General features: G+C 40.2%; 2 protein-coding genes across 14 annotated transcripts in view; both read left to right on the forward strand.

The window, feature by feature from the left end:
* The window catches only part of GABPB1 (GA binding protein transcription factor subunit beta 1), a 975,210-nt gene that overhangs the window by 189,756 nt on the left and 758,845 nt on the right, over positions 1-26,609 (forward strand). The gene's annotated exons all lie outside the window — the stretch shown is intronic.
* ATP8B4 (ATPase phospholipid transporting 8B4 (putative)) overlaps positions 9,994-26,609 on the forward strand; it is a 256,040-nt gene continuing 239,424 nt past the window's right edge. For 2 of the 11 annotated variants that reach the window (XM_082734775.1, XM_082734768.1), the window contains exons 1-2: positions 20,031-20,192; positions 20,716-20,743. The gene's annotated coding sequence lies outside the window, so the exon portion shown is untranslated. The other 9 variants (XM_082734766.1, XM_082734777.1, XM_082734774.1 and 6 more) reach the window with 8 other exon arrangements.

Below are 26,609 nucleotides of genomic sequence, written 5' to 3' on the forward strand. Positions count from 1 at the left end.
TAAGATGGTCCTCCTCCCATGTCTAACCCTGTATATGGCTATAAGGGTCTGTGTGTTACTTCATAAGAGAAGCAAGGTGAGTATTGTTAATGAGGGAGAGACAACAGATGCCTCACAGTGAGGAGTGACACAGATGAGACTTTTCTTGTGCCCCAGTTGTTACCTATATCCTGGCAATATGCATTGTTGCCCTCAGAGACCGTGATTCAGCTCTTATCCCAAGGGTACATTCAGTTTGAGAAGCTTCCAGTAACTGCAGGGAAATGTGGCTGGTAGTTAATCAAGGTGTTTAAATGTCACTTGGTGATTGATTACTTGAGAGTCAGGATGACTCACTATGATGGCCAGCATTTAAAGGACACAGTGGCTCTCCTCAACCAGCACTGTACAGGAAGATAGATGCATAACTTGTGATCCCTTGGGTTGAGTCCTCAGAGAATTCTGGCTAACACAGGGAATCTAGGCACCTCCCAAAATGTTGCTTTTTAAAGAAAAGTTGACTCATTGATTGGTAAGAGTCAGGGATTTGGGGCATTGTATTTGTGTAGCCCATTGGCTGGCGTGTGATAGGTCCTTATTCGATGAATGGAATATCATGAGAGAATGAATGGGAAAGTATTCAAGGAAGATTGACATTGTCTCAGTGCTAACACATTGCTTGATTCTGTGGCTGTAATAACTATGAGAAGCCTCTTGCACAATGCCTGATGTAGAGGGAAATGTCCCTATTTTAAGTGCTCCAGTAAACTATGAACAAAAGCTGTGGGGAAACAATTTAGAATCCCAACAAGAAAATTTTTATTGATTGTTCAGAGGTTAATCCCTCAGCTGAAAAGAAGCACTTTTATTTCTCCTGTCCAATATTTCAATTATAATAATAAGATAGTATTTAATGAGTATTTTCCATGTACTAGGCTCATACTATTTTGTTTCATCCTCCCAGCTTGATGAAGTAGGTTCTGTTATTATAACCTCCATTTTACAGATATGACAACTGAGACGTATAGGGAAATTATCCAGTGGTTTTCAACTACAAGGTGGCAGAGCCAGGCTTCACCTACAGGCACGCTGGACTTCAGAGTCACTACACTGATACTCACGTGAGGCGGCCTCTTTAGACACACAGGCCTGTTCTGTATTCTCAATACCATGTCACAAGGATAATTCCCCCAAATGAGACATCTGACCACTTTCAAAAAAAGAGGGAGGGGAGGAAGTGAACTCATTCCTACTTACCAATTAAACGCTACTCATTTAGCAAAGGAAACAATTAGGATAAAATATCTTAATCATGGAAAAGTCAAACAGTTCTTCCAAACCAACATGTAAGCCACATTTGCTCCAGCCTGGTTTTACCCCCGTATGGGTGGTAGACTGGTAGACCTTTTTCATTTTTCTCCTGAACATTTTGAGATTTTATAGACATACAGAATGCATGTTTGAAGTGCTTTTAATTTGAAGTTTCTGCGTAGCACTTCTCCCTTTGTTCCTTGCCGTGATAAACCTACCCAGTTAGCACGTTCACAGAAGGTTGTGAGTTTTGAAGTCTTTGAAAATTATATGACAATGTTGTATATGTAATCGTGGGTGAGAGCATGCCAACATCTCCTTGAGTGCCAGACACACAGCCCCTATAAATCCTCGGCTAAGAGCAGAGAGTGGTGGTCCTGTTTACTTAAACTCCAGGATGAAATGGGCATGGTTAGCATCACAGTAATTGACACAATCAGGAGATTCAAACAGATTTGCTGCTACTTGTGCGCATTTAAATGCCGTGTGTGTATCAATAATTGAGAAGAAGAAAGTTTCCATGCTCAAAGTTGGATTAAAAAAAAAACAATAACCCAGCTTCACCTTTGTTGAAATGTACATGAGAGAATTGTTAAATGTCTGGGGACTTGACAGTTTATTCATGGGGAGATAAGGATTTATCAGTGAGAATTTGCACTTTTTTGGAGGCCCTTTGAAGTTACATCTGTGTTCCCCTAATTAGACCAAATGTTTCCTAGTCAGATATAAGAGGAGCCTAGGACATTTTTCTTTATAATGCTCTGCTCCAATGGCATTGGTATTTAGTTACAGTTTTATGTATGTCAGGTTTCAAATATGATGACCTATGAAAATGTCTAGGAGGTAGACCTCAATTCATTAATTGAGGTAGACCTCAATTCATTCTTTAGCAGAAGTATCTACTTACGGTGTGGCTAGATTAAATCCTATGTGGGATTCTTGCACTTGGGTATTCCGTCGGTTTGCTCCCCACACTTGTAAAATTTAGCAGTTGTGACCAGTTTGTTTTAAATTTGGGAAAGAATGTCTAGGACCTTAGATAAGTGTGCCCTGCAAAGGTTACCCAAAGCAATCTAGATGGACAGATGTGACTTGTCAAATGTTCTGGGCATTCAAACGATTCCCACAAACCACAGTGAAAATGATTCATGGAAACAGGGTTAAAATTAAATGTTTTCTGAAGTGTGACACCACCAAGTGATGGTGGAGGGATTAAAGATTATTAGCCATAGGAAAAGACTATTCAGAATATTGATAGAAGGAAAAAATCCAAATGAACTCTAGAGTGCCTCCTTGATTGACTTACAAGTTGAGAATTTGTCACACTAAATATTGAATGCAGATGAAACTAAGATAGTTTGGAAATGAATATGTCACAACTATACCTCAGAAAGAGAAAATAGAGCTTTCCAATTTTAACCAGCTAAGAGTTGAAGGATGGGAACATAAAGCCTTTAAAACTTTCTTTAAGGTTAGATTTTGAGGTTCTGAGTTAAGACTTAGTCATTGTAGACCTCCTACTTGAACATTCAGTAGGTTCTGGTTAATGATGTGTAGGTTTTGTTTTACCGCTGTAAGAGTAGAAAATAACTTGACTGTCACACCTCATGAGTCACAGAATGACTATTGAACTTGAGATCTTCTCTCCTCCTCCTTGGTGGCGTACTAGCTGAGACTGGTGCAAGGAGCTCGCATAGATGACCCAGAGTTTGCTTTCTCTCCCCCACCCCCAATTTTTTCAATGTCTCCAACATTCCTCCAGCCATCTGAGCTCAGAACTCAGCATCATCTTTGACTTTTGCCCTCTCCTTTCCCTTCCTGTTGCCAAATGTTATTGTGTCTATCTTGGGAATACTTCTTGAATCTATACTTTTTTCTCCATTCCCATTGATGTTGACTTGATTTATGTTCTTGTTATCAATTGCCAAGATAATTGTCAGAGGCTATAATTTACCTCTAACATGTTTTTCTCTTATTTTCCATTATCTCCTTTTTTATGCTCCCATTTGCAAGATAGACTGATGCATAGCATTAGATGATCCTTGCAGATACTCTTGTGTTTTTGACTTCTCTGATGGTGCTACTGCAATTCTCACTCCCTGAATGGCTTTCACTCCTTGTTGTATACATAAATCATACCAGCTCTTCATGGCCCAGTGCAAATGCTTTCTGTTCCCCAAAGTTACCCTGATCATGAACCCTTTTTCTTCTTGCTCTTTTTTCTTTCCCATTACAATTACCTTTTTACCTTTATAGGGGCACTTATCATTGCATAATTTGTCATGCTTTATTTCTTCTATTACACTCCAATTTTTTAACATAAGAATCTATGTATAATTAATCTTTGTCTCTAACACAAGTTTAGGATGGTTGATTCTGTGCTTTTCATTATGCAAATCATGCACCTCTGGAAAGAGCCTATGTCTAAATAGTGTCAAAAAAATCATCCATTTTCATGTCAGTTTCCTGGATGCCAAACCATAGGCCAATTGTTGAATGGCTATTATTACTAACCTTATAATTAATGGTAATTACACATGTAAGGGTTATTAGTGTTAGTCCTAATATTACTAAGACTTTGAAGAAAAGACTATTGAAATACACCAGTGCTTTTAGATATTGATGTTAAAAATTAAATTATAAGGTATTGGAATGCTATTCTCTTTCTTTATCTAATTGTAATGAGCTAGAATTTATATTTCTAGTGTATCAGTGGGGAATTAGATACATCTAGGCTTTGGGGGTGAATAAATTTGTACCAGCTCCTATATAGAATGAAAGGAAGCACCATCATATAGAAACAGAAAAAGTAGATAGGTTAGGTTCATTGATTCTAGAACGAGACTGCCAGGTTCAAATTCCAGTTCTGACACCTTCTAGCTGGGCAGCTTTATGAAATTTCCTTAACATTTGTTTTTCTGATTCCTTATTTGCAAAAAGGCTTACATCACAAGATTGTTGTAAGAAAGAACTGAGTTTCTCTACGTAAAGCCCTTAGAACATAGTAAGTAGTGTTTAGCTGTTAGGAGTTCCTGCCCATCATTATTTTTATGGAATGTTGGACATTATTAGTCTGAAATTGTTTCAGATGAAGAAGCTGAGACCCAAAGAGGTTGAGTGACTTGTAAGATCATCCCAATGTTCCTCAGAGCCTGGTTAATATCATCTCAGAGGTGTGTTCTCTTATATCCTGTGCTAGGCCCTGGATGGGACACTGAGTTGCTATCCTCAGGTATTGAAAGCCCAGACAAGTAGACAGGTGGAGATTACAGCAGGTAATGTGCCATGATGCAGAAGTGCAGCATCTTACAGGAGCTCAGAGCAGATCCAGATTTCTTTTCTTTTCTTCTTCTTTTTTTTTAAGATTTCATTTATTTATTTGACAGAGATCACAAGTAGGCAGAGAGGCGGTGGGGGAGGGGGAAGCAGGCTCCCCGCTGAGCAGAGAGCCTGATGCGGGATTTGATCGGAGGACTCTGAGATCATGACCTGAGTGGAAGGCAGAGGCTAAACCCACTGAGCCACCCAGGCGCCTCCAGTTCCAGATTTCTTAGCCTCCAAATGGGTTCCCAGGGGAAATGATATGCAGGTAAAACCTTAAAGATGCTGCCTTAGTGTGTTTGAGCTGCTGTTATAAATTACCATAGACTGAGTGACTTAACAACAGCACAAGTTTATTTCTCAACAGTTCTGGAGGCTGGAAGTCTGAGACTGGGTGCCAGCATGGTTGAGTTCTGGTGAAGGCCCTCTTCCAGACTACTGTCATCTCATTAATACCTTCTGTGTAGAAAGTCGAGGGGAAGAAAGCTCGAGAGTGTGTCTAAGGTCACTAATCCTGTCAGTAAGGGCCTTATCCTCCTGATCTCATTTAATCCTACTTATCTCCAGAGGCCTGACCTCTTGATACCATCACCTGGAGGGGTGTGTGTGTGTGTGTGTATGTGTGTGTGTGTGGTGGGAGGGTTGGGGAGAAGGTAGGGGTGTCAGCATATGAATTTTAGAAGGATGCATAGCAGATGTAGAAGATTTAGCTCTGTAAATGGAGGTGGAGAAGGGCAAGTGGACAGTGTGTACAAATGCCCCGACATGCATGTTAATGTGTACAGAGAAGCAAAAAATGTCTAGTCCGGCCAAAGAGTAGATACCTCTTTCTTTGCAGTAAATTAAAATCTTCCTAGACTCTATCCTGTAATTTTAATACTGGCTGCCTATTAAAACTCCCTATTATATTTGCCCTGGGCGTGCTCCCTAAATTCATGTCTACCCAGAATCTTAGAATGTCGCCTTATACATAAATAGTATCTTTCCAGATGTGATTAATTAAGTTAAAATGAGACACTGGAGGTGTGCCTGGGTGGCTCAGTGGGTTAAGCCTCTGCCTTCAGCTCAGTCATGATCCCAGGGTCCTGGGATCAAGCCCTGCATCAGGCTCTCTGCTCAGCAGGAAGACGCTGGATTAAAGTGGGCACTACATTCAGTCCCTAGTATCTTTATAAGAAAGCCATGTGAAGACACAAAGATACAGAGGAGACACACAAAAAATACCATCTGACATGGAGAGTGTGGAGGGATGCATCTACAAACCAAGGAGTGTCAAGGATTGTCAGCAGCTACCAGACACTAGAAGAAAGGCATAAAACAAATTGGGTTCTTCTGGAGTTACTCATGGACAATCTTGGCAACACCTTGATTTCAGACTTCTATCATCCTGAACTGTGAGGGGAAAAAAAATTCAATTTTAAGCCACCTAGTTTGTATTCATTTTTTTTGTTACAGTCTTAGCAAACCAATATAGCATTCTTGGTGAGTTTAACTCTTTTAGGTGACAAGAAGAAGGCATGCATAGATATGCCTTCTTATATCTTACATGATACATCATTTCAGTGATGGAAATGAGTGTAACAGGTTCACAGTTTACTCACTTTATTGCGCATTGGCCTTAAAAATTTGGCTGTTTAACTTTTTATAAAGAATTTGTTTTTTTCTCACTAGCTCACACAGCCTGATGGTTAAGTAGGGAAGAATAACCTCTGACAAACCCTGAGCTAGGGGCACCTGGGTGGCTAAGTCAGTTAAGCATCTGCTTCTTGATTTGGAGTCAGGTCATGATCTCAAGGTTGTGAGATTGAATCCCTTGTCAGGCAAGACATTCAGTGTGGAGTCTGCTTGAGAGTCTTTCTCTCTCTGCCCCTCCCCCTGCTCTCTCTCACATGTGCATCGCTCTCTCTAAAAATAATAAAAAAAAATTTAAAAATCCCCCCAAACAAACCTTGAACTAGCTAACTTATGTATCACAGTCCTTTTAAGTTCAAATAAGCTCCTTTTGGTTATTTAGTCTTTAGGGCCTTTGGGGGTCCTCTTCCTCTCTCTGTTCCTCTCCAAGATGGGAGGCATCTGGGTAAATGGAGGACTCATTTGGCTCTTTGATAGGTAGGAGCCTTGTGTCCATGCTAGGACTTCTGGTTTCCCTTTGCTCAAGGAGATCTCTTCATCTTGACCTGGGCCTTGCTTTTTGTCAACCACAAGGAGGCAGGAACACAGCCTCAAGTGTCTGGAGTCACCCTCTTCCTCCGTTGCTTACCATTGCTTCCAGCCTTCCTGAATTTGATGCTCTGGTGGACAAGGACACCCTTTAGAGCTGGAGAAAACAGGCCACCAATCTGGGTGCCTCCACATTTTTCTGGATGCTTCTATTGTCAGCACCCTTTGAAGCTTAGGATCCAAGGTAGGAAAAACCAGGATTCTGGTGTCTGTATCCATTGTTTCCCTTGTCTCTCTGTCTCTGGCATGACTTAACCCTATGTCTCGCCTCCTTTTCTGGGAAGATATTTATGTCCCTTCCCCTTGATAGACTGGATACAAGATGAAACACTAGCTTGCCAGTAAGGGAAAATCTGAAACCTCTTCCTTACCCAAGGATGCATAAGAATGTGAGAATGAGCCAGACATAGCTTCATCATCCACTCAGGCACCGTAGGTCCCAGCACTTGAGATTGGACCATGTTCTACCTAAAGGTGGCTCAACATTGGTGGGGATGTGTCCAGAACTGGAGTGATGCACACTTTGTAATTATTCATTTGGAATTAACATTTACTCAGAGAAAGTCTTTAATAGGATCTGTTACTCTTCATTAGAAATGGGGTACCTCTAGAGGGCCAGGTAACTCTGGAGCCACCTGAGACAGTTTTGCCTCCCTCCTGCCATCTTGTGCTTTCACCTCCTGTATCACATCCCAGTGCAGTCTTCCAGCTTCATAGTAGGGTGGATTTTCTTACAATATGTACAGAACAGCTGTAGCACCTTAGGAAAGAATGCATGCTGTCCTGCGAGGTGGAGTGTCCAAGGCAGCACTTGACACATTCAGCACTCAATTCCTGTCTAATCCTTGCCTGGCCTTTGATCTGCTATGACCTAGTAAGTGCCTTTACTGATGTACTGAAGTGATGATGAACTCCCTTTTGGCCTCCACATTCACAAATGCTGTAGGATGTGGGTTTTTGACTCACCCCTGCCATTTGGAATGGAAACTCAGGTGGTAGCGGAGGGCTGCCATCCTCTTAGGTGGGATAGAGTAGTAGCTGAGAGGAGAAGATAAAAACTATCAGTAATATTTATTCTCATGGACTGTTAGCTTGTGGAACTAGCCAGATCCTGCTTTTTCATCTTCTATTCATCTCTTAGGATTCAGCTTCAAATCCTGAGGTTTTCCTGTGATACCTCCACAACCACATAGAAATAAGTATGCCTTCTCTAATAGTTCTAAGGCGTATTTGGTCAGGGATACCTGACCATACTGTATCACAGTGACTTACTGACAACTCATTTCCCTTCCACTAGAGAAGTTCTTGCTAGGGCAGGGATCAGGTCTTTTTTTTTTTTTTAATATAATTTTTTATTTTTTTATAAACATATATTTTTATCCCCAGGGGTACAGGTCTGTGAATCACCAGGTTTACACACTTCAAAGCACTCACCAAAACACATACCCTCCCCAATGTCCATAATACCACCCCCTTCTCCCAAACCCCCTCCCCCCAGCAACCCTCAGTTTGTTTTGTGAGATTAAGAGTCACTTATGGTTTGTCTCCCTCCCAATCCCATCTTCTTTCATTTATTCTTCTCGTACCCACTTAAGCCCCCATGTTGCATCACCACTTCCTCATATCAGGGAGATCATATGATAGTTGTCTTTCTCCGCTTGACTTATTTCGCTAAGCATGATACGCTCTAGTTCCATCCATGTTGTCGCAAATGGCAAGATTTCATTTCTTTTGATGGCTGCATAGTATTCCATTGTGTATATATACCACTTCTTCTTGATCCATTCATCTGTTGATGGACATCTAGGTTCTTTCCATAGTTTGGCTATTGTGGACATTGCTGCTATAAACATTCGAGTACACGTGCCCCTTTGGATCACTACGTTTGTATCTTTAGGGTAAATACCCAATAGTGCAATTGCTGGGTCATAGGGCAGTTCTATTTTCAACATTTTGAGGAACCTCCATGCTGTTTTCCAGAGTCGCTGCACCAGCTTGCATTCCCACCAACAGTGTAGGAGGGTTCCCCTTTCTCCGCATCCTCGCCAGCCTCTGTCATTTCCTGACTTGTTGATTTTAGCCATTCTGACTGGTGTGAGGTGATATCTCATTGTGGTTTTGATTTGTATTTCCCTGATGCCGAGTGATATGGAGCACTTTTTCATGTGTCTGTTGGCCATCTGGATGTCTTCTTTGCAGAAATGTCTGTTCATGTCCTCTGCCCATTTCTTGATTGGATTATTTGTTCTTTGGGTTTTGAGTTTGCTAAGTTCTTTATAGATTTTGGACACTAGTCCTTTATCTGATATGTCGTTTGCAAATATTTTCTCCCATTCTGTCAGTTGTCTTTTGATTTTGTTAACTGTTTCCTTTGCTGTGCAAAAGCTTTTGATCTTGATGAAATCCCAATAGTTCATTTTTGCCCTTGCTTCCCTTGCCTTTGGCGATGTTCCTAGGAAGATGTTGCTGCGGCTGAGGTCAGCCTGTGTTCTGCCTGTGTTCTCCTCAAGGATTTTGATGGATTCCTTTCTCACATTGAAGTCCTTCATCCATTTTGAGTCTATTTTCGTGTGTGGTGTAAGGAAATGATCCAATTTCATTTTTCTGCATGTGGCTGTCCAATTTTCCCAGCACCATTTATTGAAGAGGCTGTCTTTTTTCCATTGGACATTCTTTCTTGCTTTGTCGAAAATTAGTTGACCATAGAGTTGAGGGTCTATTTCTGGGCTCTCTATTCTGTTCCATTGATCTATGTGTCTGTTTTTGTGCCAGTACCATGCTGTCTTGATGATGACAGCTAGCTATGTTTTTTTATTTTTGAAATTATACCTGCTTAATTTTAATGTAGTGATATGTTTATATTATCTTTAATTTACTTTTAATTCATGAAATGTAAACAGTGAGCAGGAAGCTCTTCTGTTCCTAAATCTACATCCTTATCCAGGATTTAACTTCTAAAGAAATGTCTTCTTGCATTTTCTGATTTTCTTTTTGTTCTTTTTGTGAGTTAGTTGAGTAATAACTAACTCAACTGTTAGTCTTTTCATTAAAGATGGAAAGTCCCACATAGGAAATGGTACCACCAGCGATGGGTCAATCGTTTATGTTGGCCAATGTAAGGAAACCTACTTTCTTACACAAAAGGCTAACCAAGAGGAAGTCATTGTTGGGGATGGGGGGAGGAGTTGGGTTACCTTCTCTTGGTGAACTTTAACCAAACACACCACAGAAAGTGCCAGATAGTACATGAAACCAGAAGAGGTTGGAAAATTCTTCCTTGTTTCTAGATATTGAGGACCAGAAAGGTATGTATGATTTCAAGGTTTGGTGACACTGTTTCTGAGTGGAAAGTGAGTAGGTTTCAGGCACTGAAGAGAGGAGGTTGTGGTCAGCAGGAACATTTTTAGTGTACTTCTGTCACTGGCTGAAACTTGTCCTTGTTCTTAAATAATCCTCTGGGGTGTAGGAAGGAAATATTAAAACTGCAGTTTTTCCTGATTGATTTCATCAATCATTTAAAGCTGTCTGTTTCTTGTGCTGTTTTATGGTATATAGAAAGAATATTCCTGGGAACTACTATCTCAGAAGAGGAGAAGGCAGATGGTTGTATCAGGACGGAAAGAACTGGAGAGGTAGAATAGCTCAGAACTCAGAGGTCTTCCTTCTCTTCTGATGAAAGAAATGTGGTAGCCATTTGAGAAGATTCTGGAGAGAGCATTGACCTTTGCTGGGCAATAATTGTATTACAGGCTTTGGGTTATGTATTTTTCTTGTTATATCACTGCGTATGTAACTTACACATACACTTGTTCTTTTATGAATTTAATATTCATTTAGTGAATATGTCATTAAATCTTCATGAATAGCTTGATAAGCAGTTTTTAATTTTCCCAACTTTACCACCAGGAAGCAAACAGTTATTTTATTTTTTTTATTGAACAGTAGTTGACATTCTAAATGATATTATATTAGTTTTAGATATATAACAGAGATTCAACATTTGTATACACAAAGAAATAATCACCACTGTGATCACTCTAGTCATCATCTATCAGCAAAGTTATTACAATGTTATTGACTGTATTCCCTGTCCTGTACAGTACATTTTAACAAATTATTTTATTTATTTATTTTTAATTTATTTACTTGACAGACAGAGATCACAAATAGGTAGAGAAGCAGGCGGAAGCAGGCTACCTGCTGAGCAGAGAGCCTGATCCGGGGCTCGATCCCAGGACCCTGGGCCCATGACTTGGGCTGAAGGCAGAGGCCTTAAACCACTGAGCCATCCAGGTGCCCTGACTTACTTATTTTATAACTGGAAGTTTGTACCTCTTAATCACCTTCACCTATTTTTGTGCATACTCCTCCACCCCCAGCAGCCACCAGTTTGTAGTTTGTATTTATGAGTCTGTTTGTGTTTTGTTTTGCCTCTTCATTTTTTAGTTTTAGTTTTTTTTTTTTTTTTTTAGATTCCACATTTCCATCAGTGAAATCATACAGTATTTGTCCTTTTCTGTCTGACTTATTTCACTTATCATAACACCTAGGTCTATCCATGTTGTTGGAAATGGCAAGATTTTATTCCTTTTTATGGCTAAATAGTATTATAATATATATAATATATTATATGTATACATGCACACATATATACACACATCTTTATACATTCATCTATCAATGGATACTTAGGTTGCTCAGGAAGCTAAAGTTTAAAGCAGTTAAGTAATATGTATGACATTTGTACTCTGCAATTGTCATGCTTTAGTGCATAACATACACTCAAGGGCCCCTCTCAAAGAGATGTTCCTTCAGTAGGTTCAGATTGGCCTCCAGTCTGCTCACAACAGGTGGATTGCTCAAGAAAGCATTTACAAAATCAGGGAATACTTTGTTCTGGTTTTCTTTTTTGTTATATATATCCAAATCATAATTTTAGGCCAGAGTTACTTCTCTGCTGCTCAGGCTGATACCAAGGCTTGGTTTGATATTTTAGTCAGCTCAAACTTCCTTTCTTGGCATTAAAAGCAAGCAAACAAAAAACTCCTGAAACTCTTGTAATAGCTAAATTTCAGGGAATTGACGAAATCTTAATTAGTTCATTTCATTGTGATTAGATTGAATTGACACAAAGGGCTAAATCTGCTTGGTGGTCCCATTCTCAATAGCAGAGCCTGTTTTCCACCTTTTTATTGTAGAATCATCTTTGTGTGAACACAAAGTGGCTAGCAAAGTATTTGCCCTTGTTGAATGACAACATTGGATCAGGCATCCTGGTTGTTATAGGTGGTTTATCTGTTGACCTAAAATGGTAATTTGTTGGCTCTTAGCTGTGTTGGCAGTAGAGCTAGACTTACCTGATTTGAGAAACATGGTGCTATTTATTCTGTTAGAAAACCTGCATGGCTTCATATTAAATATAAAAATTTCCATCTCTTCCTTTTGATGAAATATGTGCAAAGACATAGGTAAGAGGGTGAGTAAATTGGGAAAAACATTTCTCTCAAGTGCTCAGATACTTAATCAAAATTCCGTTAACATAATTCATTAGAGTGTTGTGAGGACAAATTGAGGTGATCATTGAGAAACTCTAGATTTGGAAACTCTAGATTACAAACAGGGACATTTCTAAAAACTAAGATTTTTAAAGGGAAAATAAGGTTTTTTAAGAAAATGGAACTTCTAGTGTTCTGACAATGTATATGCTACATAATGAAGATTAAAAATTAAGACTTGGTCAGGTAATATTACCTAGTGGGAATATATACCGTTTACCATTTTAGCTATTTTTAATTGTACAGTTCATTAATGTTAAATACATTCACAGTGCTGTGTAACTGTCATCGCTGTTCATCTCTGGAATGTTTTCATCCCAGTCTGGGACTCTGTACCCAGTCAATACCCTCCCATTTCCCCTCTTCCCCACCCCTGGCAACCTCTGTTCTTTGCCTATGCTAGGTACCTCATACAAGTGGAATTATTACAATATTTTCCTTTTGTTTCTGGATTATTTCACTTAGCATAATGTGTTCAAAGTTTATCCATGTTGCATCATGTATGATCATTTCATTCCTTTTTTTTTTTTTTAAGATTTTATTTATTTGAGAGAGAAAGAGTGTGTATGAGTGCACAAGAAGGAGCTTGAGTCAGGTGAGGGGCTGAGAGAGAAGCTGACTCCCCACTGAGCAGGTTGCTCAATCTGAGTCTCCATCTGGGAACTCCGGGATCATCATTGGAGCTGAAGGCAAACAGTTAACCAACTGAGCCACTCAGGTGTCCTGAATGTCATTCCTTTTTAAGGCCGACTGATATTCCATGGAATTTGTATACCATATTTTGTGTATCCCTTTATCCATCAATTGATGTATGGGCTGTTTTCACCTTTTGGCTATTGTGGATAATTTTGCTATGGATATTGGTGTACAAGTATCTGTTTGAGCCTCTGGCTTCTGTTCTTTTGGTATTTATCTATAAGTAGAAAAAAGTAAAACTTTCATTTTATTTTATTTTTTAATTTTTATTTATGTATTTTTAACCAAAGGAAAAGCTAGTATAGCTTTATTGTAATTAGATGAAATAGATTTAAGGCCAAATCAGTATAAAAGATAAAGTGGTTATATTTTATAATAAAAATATTAGACTTCATAATTTTAACACATGGACTATAAAATTAGTAACTATAAGTTTTTTATCCTCTATAACATAGATTTAATATAAAGCAAAGAATTTGACAGAAATAAGAATAAGCAATTTATACATAATGGGAGATTTTATTTTTTTATTTTTTATTTTTTTATTTTTTTTTTTAAAGATTTTATTTATTTATTTGACAGAGAGAAATCACAAGTAGACGGAGAGGGGGGCAGAGAGAGAGGGAAGCAGGCTCCCTGCTGAGCAGAGAGCCCGATGTGGGACTCAATCCCAGGACCCTGAGATCATGACCTGAGCCGAAGGCAGCGGCTTAATCCACTGAGCCACCCAGGCGCCCCCATAATGAGAGATTTTAGATGTATCAATCTCCATAGTAGAATAAGCTGATTTAAATGAAAATTTTAATTAATGTGACCAAGTGGATATATAGACAACATATATTTTTTTCTTTTCACTTTTAAAATTAATTAATTAATTTTTTATTAACACATAATGTATTATTAGCCCCAGGGGTACAGGTCTGTGAATCACCAGGTTTACACTTCACAGCACTCACCATAGCACATACCTTCCCCAGTGTCTATAGCCCTACCTCCCTTTCCCTACCCCCCACCCCGGAACCCTCAGTTTGTTTTGTGAGATTAAGAGTTTCTTATGGTTTCTCTCCCTCCTAATCCCATCTTGTTTCATTTATTGTTTTCCTTCCCCCAAACCCCCCACGTTGCCTCTCAACTTCCTCAAATCAGGGAGATCATATGATAGTTGTCTTTCTCTGATTGACTTATTTCGCTCAGCATAACACCCTCTAGTTCCATCCAAGTCATTGCAAATGGCAAGATTTCGTTTCTTTTGATGGCTGCATAGTATTCCATGGTATATATATGCACCACATCTTCTTCACTTGATCTTAGCCGAAAGGCCGAGAAGTGATGCACCACATCTTCTTTATCCATTCATCTAGACAACATATCTTTTTAATAATTGTCTGCATACTGGGTTATAAGGCAAATCTTTTGAAAGACTGAAATAATACAGAGTATGTTAATTGTACTAAGATCACACAGCAGGCTTTTACTGAATGACTTATGAAATTAATAAAGCAGAGTTTTTAAACCCTCCTTTCCCCTATACTTTTTAGGTTATCCAGAGCAAGTGTATCTCCTCTGTTCATGCCATAAAGAGTGAGTGGTTGCTTTCTTCATCTTCAACTTGCTATAGATTTCCATCCTTTTCCCTAGGTTTTTCTTCTACCTCTGAATTTCATACTGCAAGATGCAGTTACAAAGGAGTCTGAAATCTGACCCTAACCACTCTATGCCTGTAACAAAGTCTACTCAAATTAGGTCCATCACCTGGCACTACTTTGGGGACTGACAGATTAAGGTGAGCTAAAAAAAATTAACTTGAGGGCACATTATAAATGGAAATCTAGTAGAAGTGGAAAGTGTCATACAGAGAACTATAGTTTAGATTTCATCTTCAGTTCATTTGATAAATTACTATCTGCTGGGCACTGTTGGTGATGACCAAGAAAGAGACAAGAGCTCTGTTTCTGAGCAGCTCAAATTTTGGAGGAGGATGCATATGTATTTAGTAAGCAACAAAAGCTACACAACAATGCTATTACTGTCATTGGTTTATACAACATCCCTCAAGCACCTACTGCACATTGTTCTAGGCCCTGGGTGTATATCCAAAGACCAAGTCCCTATTCTCCTAAAGCTGACTGTCTGGTGGGGGGAACTGGACAATATACGAGGAAATATGCTGTATAATAGGTGTGTGTTTTCCTATGGAGGAAAAAATAAAGCAAGAGAAGGGATGGAGAGAGACGGGTGTGTGTGTGTGTGTGTGTGTGTGTGTGTGTGTGTATGGTTTTAGGTAGGCTGTCCAGACTGGGCCTCTCAGTGTTGGGGACTTGGATCACAGATCTGAATGAAGTAAGGGAGAGAGTCAAGGTGACATGTGGGTGATAAGACAGCCTGGCTGAGGACTAGCAGCAGCTGCTGCTGTAGTGTTAGATTTCAGAGATGGGTCAAGAGCTTTGGGACGTAAAGTAATACTGTGTGATTTTAAGTACATAATTCTATGAAATGGTAAAATCCTTTTTTAAGCACCCCAAGATCTATCAACCAGGGAGTATTTAATGGCAAGATACTTGCATTTTTTTTTAATTTTTTATTTTTTATAAACATATATTTTTATCCCCAGGGGTACAGGTCTGTGAATCACCAGGTTTACACACTTCACAGCACTCACCAAATCACACACCCTCCCCAATGTCCATAATCCCACCCCCTTCTCCCAAACCCCCTCCCCCCAGCAACCCTCAGTTTGTTTTGTGAGATTAAGAGTCACTTATGGTTTGTCTCCCTCCCAATCCCATCTTGTTTCATTGATTCTTCTTGCATTTTTAAACGAATATTTCAAAATGATATGAAATCATTGCTAGTAACTCCCCTTGCTCATGCATGTGGGTGCATTATGAGAGCTTCTGTGTTTGAGGTGAATGTGAGGCAGTCATTGTGAGTGTGGTAAGCCCTTCTGTCTCACCTTCTTCTGCTATTAGGATTTCTCATTTCATCAGTGGTGTTAATTAGAAACAAAAATCAGTTCTGACTAGTTAGTACATGAAGAACTAGAGCATTTTAAATCCACTTAGAACTTTCAGAAGCATGTAACAAGAATATACTGAGGAAGCGTAAGAAAGATATCCCTAGTATTGACATTTCAGGGAGAATGACAGGGCTGGTGACTTCTTTTTGGTATGAGAAACTTTTGGGCAAATGGAACAAAATCACACATAGCTCTTTAATGTGGCAGTCTTTTTTTTTTTTTTTTTTTTTTAAATATAGTATAGGACTTCATGCCTGCATGGGAGGGAGGGAAAGAGAGCATGCATGGAAGAAAGAAGTGGTTGCAAAACTAAAGAATCGATCCTTACAGACCTCATCTCAAACTGGGAGGGGAGATAGCAGGCATTTAGAGTAAGTGCCAGTGGATGATATCAAACATAGACTCTAGCAGTGTCCAAGAGGGAGGGGCCAGAGATGCTGGGAATCAGAAAACGATCCTTTATGGACAGGTTTGGGAGTGAAAAGATGAAGGAAAAGGTCTCTCAGGGAGAGAGGATGATCTGGGCAGAGATGCCATTGTGGGGAAGTATGGTTGATGTTTAAGTAAAGGAGAGGGGTCCTAATGGGTTAGGACAGAGGATCTGGCTTGGAGATTGTAAGGTTAACTTTGGAAAGCTCAATAGAAGGCCAAGAAGAAAAGGAGAGCTCCACGCCTTCCTTCTTTTATAAGTTACTTTCTGACTCATTAACTTATCAGATAGTAGGGAGATCATCCCTTGCTCCCTCATTGGTCCTTTGTTAGAGGGGGACACCCATAGGTCTTAAGATGCACCCTGCAAACAAAAACACTATCTTCTAAGAACTCCATTTTTATTGGTTGACATACAAACTCACTGTAAAAAATTTAATTGGTACTTTTCTAAGAATCAATGAACTATTTCTCCCAGGGCCCACCAGCCCTTCTACCCCCATACCGTTTTTTTGGAGGCAACTACTATTAAAAATTTCTTTCTGCTTATCCTTCCTAATTTTATTCATCCAATCAACAAATTCTTAATTGAATGCCTGTTATGGAAATGGGATACAACAGTGAACAGAAGTCCCCACTCTCAAGGAGCTTTTATTTTACTGGAAAGAAGCAGGCAGTCAACAGCAAGCACATTTAAAATATCTTACAGGGGCACCTGGGTGGCTCAGTGGGTTAAGCCTCTGCCTTCGGCTCAGGTCATGATCCCAGGGTCCTGAGATCAAGCCCCGCATTGGGCTCTCTGCTCAGTGGGGAGCCTGCTTCTCTTCCTCTCTCTCTGCCTGCCTCTCTGCCTACTTGTGATCTCTGTCTGTCAAATAATAAATAAAATCTTTTAAAAAAAATCTTATAGAATGGAATTATCCTATGCATACTCTTGCAACTAGCTCTTTTCCACTTGACAGTCTATCTTGGACATCTTTCCATGTCTGTTTATAGAGGTGTACCTCTTGAGGCACCTGGGTGGCTCAGTGGGTTAAGCCTCTGCCTTTGGCTCAGGTCATGATCTCAAGGTCCTGGGATCAAGCCCTGCATTGGGCTCTCTGTTCAGTGGGGAGCCTGCTCCCTCCTCCTCCGACTCTCTGCCTGCCTTTCTGCCTACGTGTGATCTTTGTCAAATAAATAAAATCTTTAAAAAAATATTAAAAAAGAGGCCTACCTCTTTAACTGGTACTCACTAATATTTATTGAGCATCTGCTGTACTTTAGGCACTGTCTTAGTCACAGTAATTCTCTGTGGTAAGTACTGTAATTTTCATCTTACTATAGATGAAGTACCGAGATGAAGAGAGGTGTGGGAACTTGCTCAGAGTCACCTGGCTAGTCTCTGCTGGAGTCGGATCTGAACCCAGGCCATCTGATCCTTCACTTCAGTTCTACTCTCTCTTGATGGCTGCATAATCCTCCTTTACATGGATGTACCTTCACTTATTTGGCCAGTCCTCTATTCTCAAGCCATTTTTAGTTTTTTTCCTGTCACAGACAGTGCTATAATGAACATTTCTCCAGATGTGATTATGATCATCTGTGAGGTAAATTCCTAAGAGATGGAAACATTCACATTTTTATATTTGATAGACACTACTTAGTTTCCCTTTAAAAATATCTTACCAACTTTCGGGTGCCTGCTTGGCTTAGTTGGTTGAGTGTCTGCCTTCAGCCCAGCTCATGATCTTGGGGTCCTGGGATGAAGTCCCATGTTGGGGGGGGTCCCTGCTCTGTGGGGAGTCTGCTTCTCCCTCTCCCTATGCCATTCCCCCCACTTGTGCTCTCTTTGTCAAATAAATAAAATCTTTAAAAAAATAAAAAATTATTTACCAACTTCTATAGTAATAGTATAGAAGATGCTGATTTCTCTCTCTCTCTCTTTTTAAGGATTTTATTTATTTATAGGACAGACAGAGATCACAAGTAGGCAGAGAGGATGAAGCAGGCTCCCCACTGAGCAGAGAGCCCGATGCAGGGCTCTATCCCAGAACCTTGGGATCATGACCTGAGCCGAAGGCAGAGGCTTTAACCCACTGAGCCACCCAGGTGCTCCAAGATGCTGATTTCTTTATATCATCTTCAACAAAGGGAATTACCAAACTTATAGTAGTTGCTAATATAATAGGTTAAAAAGTGGTATAGAAATTAGATTTGAAAACATTTTTAAAGAGTTTTTCATTTTAAATATCATAAAGAAATGATTACTTTCTTTTTAAGAGCTGTTTTTTGTTCTTTCTACCATGCAAGAAAGAAAGCCATCACTCTCATTTCAAGAAATCTGCAGTTTCTTAGGACTGGGGAGGCTTGGCAGGGAAAGTCTTTCTTTCTCTCTGATCTGGCTCTCTGTAGAGGTGTGAGGGCTCAGCACCAGGATCTTCCAGGAGAGTGGAGTTGATGTGTGCAGACGATCAACCTGCTCTGGTTATAGAGACATGATTAAAATGTATTTGGTTTCCCCATCCCCCACCACCCCTCCCTTCAATGGGTATTAAGGAGGGCATGTGTTGTGATGAGCATTGAGTGCTACACGCAGCTAATGAATAGGTGAACATTACATGAGAAACAAATGATGTACTGTATGCTGGCTAACTGAGCATAATGAATAATAAACATGTGAAAAAAATTTTTAAAAATGTAGTTGCCTTTAGTACTTAACTGCAAATCTGATGCAACTTCCGGAAAACCCATAAATGGGTTTAGGCATACTTAAAAGAAGACATAATCTCTTCTTTTAAAAATAGACACAAACCAAAATATTTTGTTTTCATCTAATCCCATCTTAAAAACAAGAACCCACTCAAAGTGATTCTGAACTAAAAACTTTAAATCTATTTCCTAATGTGCATTTATTTTTTGACACCCTCAGGGGTTAATTGTTTGCTTTACTCTGAGTTGAATTTAAGGATGTTTGGAAAAAGTGTCTTCATTCTTCATATTAAATGTTGCTTGCATGTGCTTAGCTTTCATCCATAAGATAGTAAAACTCCCCTTCCAGTGATTTTTTAAAAATGTGAATTCCTTCATCTCTGGGGAAGAACAGGTGGGAACTCTAAAGATGTTTGCTTATTTTCCTCATTGAGGGCTGATGAAAGTTTGGTAAGCAGAAGTGGTAACTGTGACTTTCTGTTATCTGCTTCCATCCTTCTGAACTCTTGGTTCCCACAGAGGAAAGCCATCCTGCTGAAGCCCGCCTCTAGGGAGCTTCCTTTTGTTTCTTCAGGATTAACCAGTTCTGCCCTGGCAGCGATAGCAGGCAACTCTAGAAGGAGAGACTCTTCTGGGCTTTTGGTATTTTTCCAAGGAGTGGTTTTCTCTCCCAGGTCTTCACTGGTAGGGTAGCTGCTTTCCTACAAAGCTGCCTTCTTTTTCTGATGAGATGCTGATTCTGATCTGCCATCTAGCAGCTTCCTGTAGCGGTAAGTGGTCAAGAGTGTTTTTCCGGGAGTTGATCTCAGGTTTTCAAGAATGTCCCCTAGAGACCCTGTTTGTTTTCTATGTAATTGCTAGAGCTTTTAGAATAGCCTTGCTTTTCTCATTGTTCTCATTGACCTGGTCATGGAGTGGGTACCTGTTTGATCTCCCTGAATCCTCCCTTTTGGGAGGGTTAGGTCCAGGCTGAGGTGAGTCTGTGGGGAGCATTCAAGGGTTGGTGAGGCCAAGAGGAGAGTCTGCTCAGGGCTGTCTGGAGCTTTCTCTTTCTCTTTTCTATGTTGCTCTTTTGTTTTGCTGTTTTCATCTTGGGTATGGTTGAGGTTAGCAAACAGTCTTTTTTATTCTTTTACTAAGAAAAAAAAGGAAAGTAGTTAGGTTTGAGAAATAGGATATTTTCTTTATTTCGTTTTTCAAATTTTTATTCTGTTAGCATCATCTATTTTTTAAATAAAGATTTTATTTATTTGAGAGCACAAGCAGGGGGAGTGGGAGAGGGAAAAGCAAGCTCCCTGCTGAGCGGGGAGGCTGATGCAAGGCTGGATCTCAGGACCCTGGGATCATAAACTGAGCCCAAGGCAGATGCTTAACTGATGGAGCCACCTAGGTGCCATGTACCACCTGTAAAATGGCCAATGGGAGTAGCAGTGAGCTTCATTTCTTTTTGTTTGTAGGTGTTGGAGTAATTGATTTCTTTTTTTTTTTTTTTTTAAGGGATTTGTATCTGGCTTCCCTGTTCAAGGTATTGTTTATTCTATGACTGATTCATGCTTTGAACATGAACAGATTTTTTACTAAACTACTCTCTGAGGCTGGAGTGGTATGTTTTTAGTGCTGAGATTTGTCTGACTTGAGAAATCAATACTTATAGCTTTGGTTGATCATGAGAGCGTCTCAGGTCACTGTTTGGGGAAGAAAGGAAATTGGTGAGAAATTTTAATTGGGGGCTGAAGGCTTATTAGAATTGAGAGGAGGAAAATAAAGGACTGTGTGGAATTATGAGCATCTGTCCCTGAAAATCACCTTTGCTCGGGTGTTCTATGCTAGCCTTTACTGCAAAATGTAAATTCCGAGTGATTTTTAAAAAACCTATATTTATCCATCTTGTGCTTTTATATTGTTTTATCATGCGTCTTTAAAAATGAAGGGTCAAGTAATTTTTTGTGCACCTGGAGAATTTTTTGTTTGTTTGTGCACGGGAGGATTTTATTTTGTTCTTACCTGGTAAATTGGAAATTTTCATCTAGTCGGAAAAGACTTAACCTCTTTTTTCAAAGTAAATTAGAAATTGTAGCTCTCTTAGAAATCTTGTTAATGCATGTATTCTAGATGCTTGTATTGCATATATAAGAAGTAGATGCTGGTATTTTCAGGATTTCTCATAAAAAGATGTCCAAGAAAATAGTAACCTCCACGTGTTCCTCATGCCTAAAATCTTATTTGACTTCTTAGCAATGTTAAATATTTTTCAAATATTAACTTCTGATTAAATAGTAAATGTAAATATTAAATATATTGGTCATTGCATTTTTGGAACTGTTTTTTTTTCCTGTCTCTCTCTTCCATTTCTTTGGTCAACTCCAGCTTGTTGAACACCTACCCCATGTAGACTCTGTGCTAGATGTCCAGAGGAAGACACCAAAGCACGAAAGCCTGAGCATTTCATTTCAATATATCCTTCTCTGACCCCCCCTTTTTTTTTTGAAGTTGAGTGTTCCCTAGGGCTTCCTCAACTGTTTACTGACTCATCCTCACCCTCTGTCCTCTCACTTCTTTTAATTCTTATTCTTCCTGAGTGAGATCATTCATTTCCCATGACTTCAATGCTTTCATAGATGTTGACGATTCGAACTCTACAAATCTGTTTTTTCTCTTCAGTGTTAAGGATATTTTCAACAATCAAGAGAAATTTCAAGACTAATGTATTCAAACTGAAATTATTGTTCTCTCATCCCAATCTCTGCCTCTCTGTTTTCTCTTTCTTCTCCCTTCCATGCTATACTTGTCATTTTAATGGCTCCTCCTCCTCCTCCTTTTTGTTCTGCATCTCAAAGATTCCTTTTTGTTCTGCACCTCAACATATGGACAATTTATAAAATGGTCAATTCAACCACAGAACTATTTTTAGAATCCAGCTTCACTTGCCTGTTGTCACTGCTCCTCCAGTTCTTTCCATGTCAGGTCATGTTGTGAGTGTAACCTTCCTAAAAGTGCTGATAGCCTATGCTTGCATAGGGAGACACAGAGTACAATGACATGGACAAGAGGGGCTGGATTCTACCCATATCCTTCTCTGAGAGACCTCTTCTACTTTCCACTTCCCCATTACCATGGGTATTAACCATGGTAATGAACACATGAACCATGAACCATGGGTCTTGAAGACAGCCCTGCCTTATATCTCATCATCTTTCAAATCAGGACAATGATAGTCCTTGCCTATAGAGTTTTGGTGAGGATTAAGTGAGATAATATGTGTCAAGTACTTAGCACAAAGCCAAGTACCCAGTGAATGGTAGTGATGATGATGACAACAATGATGAAGATGATTATTTGTTTCAGAATCCATTTTTTAAAAAATTTTTTATAAACATAATGAATTATCAGCCCCAGGGGTACAGGTCTGTGAATCACCAGGTTTATACACTTCACAGTACTCACCATAGCACATACCCTCCCCAATGTCCATAACTCTACTGCCCTCCCCCTCTCCTCTTCCCCCCAGCAACCCTCAATTTGTTTTGTGACATTAAAAGTTTCTTATGGTTTGTCTCCCTCCCAATCCCATCTTGTTTCATTTACTCTTTTCCTACTCTCCAAACCCCCCATGTTGCATCTTCACTTCCTCCTATCAGGGAGATCATATGATAGTTGTCTTTCTTCGATTGACTTATTTTTTTTTTAAAGATTTTATTTATTTATTTGATAGAAAAAGATCACAAGTAGACGGAGAGGCAGGCAGAGAGAGAGAGAGAGAGGGAAGCAGGCTCCCTGCTGAACAGAGAGCCTGCTGTGGTACTCGATCCCAGGACCTGAGATCATGACCTGAGCCGAAGGTAGTGGCTTAACCGACTGAGCCACCTAGGCGCCCACGATTGACTTATTTTTGCTAAGCATAATACCCCCAGTTCCATTCACATCGTCGAAAATGGCAAGATTTCATTTCCTTTGATGCCTGCATATTATTCCATGGTATATATATACACATCTTCTTTATTTATTCATCTGTTGATGGACATCTAGGTTCTTTCAGAATTCATTTCTAATCTACTTTGCCAGCTTCATGCCCCCTATAATCTCATTGCCATGAATTTCACTGCTACCCAAACCTTCCTTTCCCTTTCACAATACTTTGTCTTTCCACTAGCTGTACCTTTTGCCCGACCTTTCCTCATTTTAGTGAGCAAACTCTTCTTTCCTTTTCAAAGGGATCAACTCAGAATCACTGCCTGTAATGTCTTGGCTAACTCTGCAAAGCAGGCTTGGTGACTCCCTTCCCTCTGTTTCCATGATGCTCAGTCCTTGCTTCCATCATAGCCATTCAAAAGGTCTATGTATTTATCTTTCCCAGACTAGAGGTACTTAAAGGACAGAGGTAGGATCTAATGTTACTTGCCTCCCTCTACCCACCCAGGTTTGACATAGAATAGACACCTAGCTGGAGCACCTGGGTGTCTCAGCCACTTAAGATTCTGACTCTTGGTTTCAGCTCAGGTCATGATCTCAGAGTTTTGAGATTGAGCCCTGCATCAGGCTCTGCCCTCAGTCCATGGAGTCTGTTTAAGATTCTCTATAACACCCCCCTCCTCACATTCCCTCTTAAATAGATAGATAAATCTTAAAGAATAAGTACCCAATAAATGTTTGATGATAGAGAGCTATCCCTACTGATGTTCAGATTTTACAGTTTTTTTTTGATTTTTCTTTTTTCTTTTAAATTTCTTTTCAGTGTAACAGAATTCATTGTTTATGCACCACACCTAGTACTCCATGCAATACATGTCCTCCATAATACCCACCACCTGACTCCCCCAACCTCCCACCCCCTGCCCCTTCAAAACCCTCAGATTGTTTTTTTTTTTTTTTAAGATTTTATTTATTTATTTGACAGAGAGAGAGATCACAAGTAGGCAGAGAGGCAGGCAGAGAGAGAAGGAAGCAGGCTCCCTGCTGAGCAGAGAGCCTGATACAGGACTCGATCCCAGTACCCTGAGATCATGACCTGAGCCGAAGGCAGGCAGAGGCTTAACCCACTGAGCCACCCAGGTGCCCCAGATTATTTTTTTAAAAGATTTTATTTATTTGACAGAAAGCACAAGCAGGGGGGAGGGGCAGAGGGAGAGAGGCAGGCTAATGGGGCTCCATCCCAGGATCCTGGGATCATGACCTGAGCTGAAGGCAGATGCCCAACTGATGAGCTACCCAGATGCCCCTGACAGGAGGTTTTTTACTTGTGGAGACTTAAACATATATATATATATAAAAAAAAAACCAAAACCTTTCTTTCTTGAGTCCTAACTTTGTAGCTGGAGGCACTGTGTTAATTTTTTTGTAGGCATGCCTAATGATCCTGTGAGTTACTCTAATTGTCCCTGTTTACAGATGAGAAACCCAGGGCTTAGAAAAGAGGGAACTTGCTGCAGGTTACAGAGCCCGTAGGACCAAGCCCAGCTGTCTGACTGATAGAATGTTGGAAGAAAAGGGAAGTGAGAGGGGAAGGAAGAAGACTAAGCCAGGGTGAGGCATGTTTGGGAGAGAAAGGCAGCATGAGAGCAAAAGTGCACTAGAGGAGCAGCAGGAGCAGGCTAGGGAAGACCGAGAAAGGGGAAAGGAATGAGGGGAGAGCAAGGATGAAAGTGAGCAGGGGATAAACAAGAGGAGGAAGGGAAGCATGGTTCCCACCACTTCAGAATCTTGTGGCTGGGTAACAGCTGCATGCCTAACAGAATATAAACAGACTGTGGTGTTGACAGGACAACTCACAACAAAATCAACCTAATATACATTATATGGGAAATACAATAATTTATTGTCAGGGAATGGTGATTATATCTAATTACTAAGCTGTTTATAAATTTGGCTGTACAACGATCAACACACACACACACACACACACACACACACACACACACAGCCTTATATTCTGTTCACTTCTACTTTTGTCCATTACGGACAACTGACAAGTGCTGTGGCTGTTGACATCTGTCACTGACACTGAATATGATTAAAACACTATCTGTACCTCCTACCCACACATCACATTCAACGTTGCACACTTGCAGACAGAAGCTCAGGCATTCTTTTCAAGGCTGAGACTTCCCTGCTGCACCAGGATGTCTTTCCTGGGTCTTATTGCTTTTTTGGCTTTGGGAACCCAGAGCCAGAAGAAGGAGCGGGAAAAGGGTAGGACCAGAGAAGATGGAGGGCAGAAGAGGGAGGAGAGAAGGGGCTGGTTCCCTAATCCTGCCCTCCAACTTTCCATCCTCAGATGCCACTAGGGCTCAGGCAGGCAGGGTTTTCAAGCTTTACCTGTACCTACGCTGGTGCTGGTCAGCCCCCTTCCCTTCCGTTCTTAGTTGGGGTATTCTTCAGAGACAAGGTGAATTAGGTTAGGAAGCAAGTGCCTGACTGAAAAAGATTAGGGAAAGTTAAGAAAACAGAGAAGGGAAACTGGGAGATTGAAGGAGGAAAAAAGGGAGGGAGTAGAAGAAAAGACAAATGGGAGGAGAGAAGGGAACACATTTTTATGGAATGAACCATATACAGATGTATATTTACCCTTACAACAACTCTAAAAGGAAGGCATTATTATCCTTATTTTACAGATTCCAGGATTGAGCCTTAGGAAGGGGAAGTGACTTGGCCAAAGTAACACTAGATAGAAATTAGTTGAGCTGGGACTGGAATCTATTTTCCTAAAAGTGTCTCCTGTATAGTACAGTGTTTCCAAAAAAGAAGAGAAAGTGGAGTTGGGGAATGAGGAAGGCAAGCAGAGCAGAAAAGAGTAGAGAAGAGAGGAAAGAGGTTGGGAGGTCTCACGAGGGGTGAGGTCTGGGGATGGGCTTATTGAAGCTGTGCACCTCCCTTCCCCTTTGGCCCATCTTCTCCCTGAGTCCTGAGAACTGGAGAGAACCCACTGCTCAAAGGGAGTAGAGGACCTCCCCCAGGAGGGCACTCTGCTTCCTTCCTAGACTCTGCTTTGAAGACAGGCAGTGATGGGCTCACCTGGGCAGCACTCTAAGTAAGTAAGGAGAAGCTGCCAGGAATCTGCCAGGAATCTGCTCCATGTTGCTTTCCTGGCTTCCACTGGTCCTGTGTTTTCCTCAACTATCTCAGCTCCTTTCTTGCCCCTTTCTTTTCTGATCTCCTCCTTTGTTTTTCTATCATTCTACCTTGTATTTTCAGTCTTTCTCTTTTCACTCTTTTCCCTCCCCTTAATTTATCCCCAGGGCTGTGCCCCCACCACAAGCACATCTCCTCTTTAAAGTTTCATTATCCGTTCACACTTACCTCCTTTGTTTTATTGTAGAATGTCTTGAAGAAAGTTAGGGTGAAATAAGGACATTTCATCCAAATGTTTATTTAGATACTTTGACAAAGTTCAGAAG

The sequence above is a fragment of the Mustela nivalis genome (genome assembly GCF_964662115.1).
Source record: "Mustela nivalis genome assembly, chromosome: 6".
In the NCBI taxonomy this organism is placed as follows: domain Eukaryota; kingdom Metazoa; phylum Chordata; class Mammalia; order Carnivora; family Mustelidae; genus Mustela; species Mustela nivalis.